General features: G+C 38.0%; 1 long non-coding RNA gene across 1 annotated transcript; it reads right to left on the reverse strand.

Annotated features, from left to right (window-relative positions):
• Window positions 1–212: 212 nt before the first annotated feature.
• Window positions 213–2,315, reverse strand: LOC131547431 (uncharacterized). Its single transcript, XR_009272929.1, has 3 exons — window positions 2,127–2,315; window positions 559–633; window positions 213–465 (listed from the first exon to the last, which is right to left on the reverse strand). It is a non-coding gene; the product is annotated as an uncharacterized LOC131547431 (long non-coding RNA).
• Window positions 2,316–2,816: the final 501 nt, after the last annotated feature.

Genomic DNA, 2,816 nt, shown 5'->3' on the forward strand with positions numbered 1-2,816 from the left:
TTAAAATGTTTCCATACCAGTAAAGGCTCATACTGTGCTGTGTGTGTGAGCAGGGCTGAAGAGCCCTGCTGCGCAGGTTATGTTTTCATATTTTTCTGTGTGCAGATGTGCTCACACTGATTAGATCGGAACAATATATGTTAGCTACAAATTAGGTTTTTCAGAGTAAAATCTTTAACATATAACATTTCTCTTTATTAATAATATGCCACATTTCTCAATTCAAAACAGATTGATTTATTGAAGCTTGATCTAATTCTATAAATGATGGTTTAGCGCATTCGAATCTGCTTTCCTCATTTAAAATTTAATTTGTGTGCACATTTTGTTAGCTATTTGGACATATCCATCCATGGAATGACAGAAATGTTTTTCTTAAACCCTGTCAGAATGATCATTCGTGCAAATTTCCCCAAGTTCATCATCTGCTCATCCTTCCCTTGAAAGCCTTCTCTGAGATGTTCTCTGTGAAAGTGTGAGAGAGAATGAAATAAGAACCAGACATTTCATCATATGCCAATCTGGCACTTTGGAAATTTTATGTAAATCACTGGGCACCTCCCACAGCTGTTGTATTTCCCCCATGCATCCTTTCTGCATTCGGGACAAGGACTGAAGAAGAGTGTTCATGGTCTGTTGTGAATGAGACAATGTGGTCAGTTAGGTGAACTCCCATTGTACTTCTTTCCTGCTAGTCTTACTCTCTGGTGAAACCCCGGGTGTCTACTGTAAAAACAATTCTGCTGTTGAGAGAGAGAGGGAAAGCAAAGGGGGAACCAGGTTGTACACAAAGCTCAGTGGTTTCCCATTTCAGTGTACACCAACAAAACTACTTGGTGGTGAACGCATGCATATTACTCATTTGTCAACATGCAAATTTCAGCATCTGGCATGCACTGCAGTTAAAATTTTGTCTTAAGAAACTGGCTTTTTCCATTTCCATTGCCATTGATTAGGTCTTAAATTCTCTCATATCCTTTAGGATATTTTGAGTGTATTGAAGTTACAATTTCTTTAGACTTCAAAAAGATTATAATGTCCAGATGAGAAACTGATTTCTGAACTACCATTCAGTGTTAACTCATAAGCAATAATCTTCAATGAGTAAATTTCAGAAACCACATCTGGGGAATGTAAGCTCATTACAAAGCATCTAAATACACATGAAAGGCTTGTTTCAAATTAATTTTACCAAATGCGATTCAATCAACTGAACGCCTTTAGTGTTAACGTCCTCCTCAATTGGATTAAAGTCCCTAAACTAATTTTAGAGGAAAACAAGTACTGAGATAAACACTCTTCAACTTGTGCCAATCTGGCATTTAAAAAACGTCTTAAAGTTCCTGATGATATAACCTGTAAATAAAGGTTATTTAATGGTTCTTCGTGGCACAAACTTCTTCATATCAAGAATGTTTTTCACCATAAATGTTGTTGTCCTCTGTGTGGTTGTTTGGAGAACAACTTGATAATAGGTTCTTGGACAATAGCTTATTGGTTAATGGAATCTGTAAAACGGTGATTCCCAACCATGTCATTTAAGCAAAATTGTTAGGACTATGGAGTACCTAAGACAAAATAAAAAAAAAAGATTGGGAATCCCAGCATTAAAAAAAAAAAAAACACTATTTAGGAAAGTTACAAGTTAGTGAAAGTGCATTTAAATAGAAGCTTGCAAACAGAAGTCGCGTTCGCCTGCGCTGGTAACCATAGCAACAGCAGAGCTCAACAGCGTTCTATTTGGATTCGTAATCGGTTGTTGTTGTTTTAAGAAGTAGACAATTTAAGATAGCTGACATTTGACTAACTGTATTAGAGACGAACAGCGAAAATTACTCACAGTCCTTTAATCGCCGAAAGTCAGTGAATAATTCGAACACAGTTTAAAGTACACAGTTGTTGTTGTTGTTGTTGTTGTTGTCTACTTAACCAGAATATTGTTTTAAAAAAAACCTCTGTGGAATTTTAAAAAGTTGTCTAGTGGCTTCGGGCTTTATTTTTTTAATGTACAGTTTTTTTCGACACGAAGAACAACAAAATGTACTGACAAATTCCCCTTTGAATCTACTGTTGAAATCTTTATCATCTGCCTACAAATGAAAGTTATGAGGACGCAGCTGTTTTACCCCTTTCTGTTCTCAGAAACATGCAAGAAAAATGATGTCATCTCAGCATAGAACTCTCGCTTTTTCTGCACAAAAGTCTATTTCTGACTTAGGAGTTTCCTCAAATCGTGTGCATATATATATTATAGGCCTGCCTGCAGTGCGTTATATCCCCGTTATATCCGCGCGCGAAGGGACGGCCCCGGCAGAGGGGGATTTCTGAACTGAATGCTGGTTAGTGAAGTCAGCAGCGTTCATGTGAATGGGGCAGCAGTGGCATTTCCAAGCCATTCGGTATGTTAATGCACAACGTGAAAAGGCGGCCGGCGCAAGGAAAAGGGAAATGACAAGGAGATGAATGAAACATGCGATGATGAACTTGAAGTGGTTCTGCATTCGCAACGGAGTCGTACTTTCATTTTGTCGACCGAGCTCATTTTTTCATGCCTTTCTTTCTTTTTTTTCCTGGACGCAGAGAAAAAGATTGTCCGCTATCAGCGGTGATGGTGCGCGGAGGAAGAATGCGAGCATGCAGCGAAGTCAAACAAAAGGTGCGTCCTGTGTCTATTTTATTATATTGTGCCATAAGCTGCAGATTGTGTATGATTGAGATGCATTGTTTAGCGTTTGGTTCATCTTTTTATTTTTTCTTTCTTTCTTTCGCGTACCATATGGCCAAACTAGCTTCAATGCCACAAATATGATACATAT

This window comes from Onychostoma macrolepis, chromosome 09 (assembly GCF_012432095.1).
Source record: "Onychostoma macrolepis isolate SWU-2019 chromosome 09, ASM1243209v1, whole genome shotgun sequence".
In the NCBI taxonomy this organism is placed as follows: domain Eukaryota; kingdom Metazoa; phylum Chordata; class Actinopteri; order Cypriniformes; family Cyprinidae; genus Onychostoma; species Onychostoma macrolepis.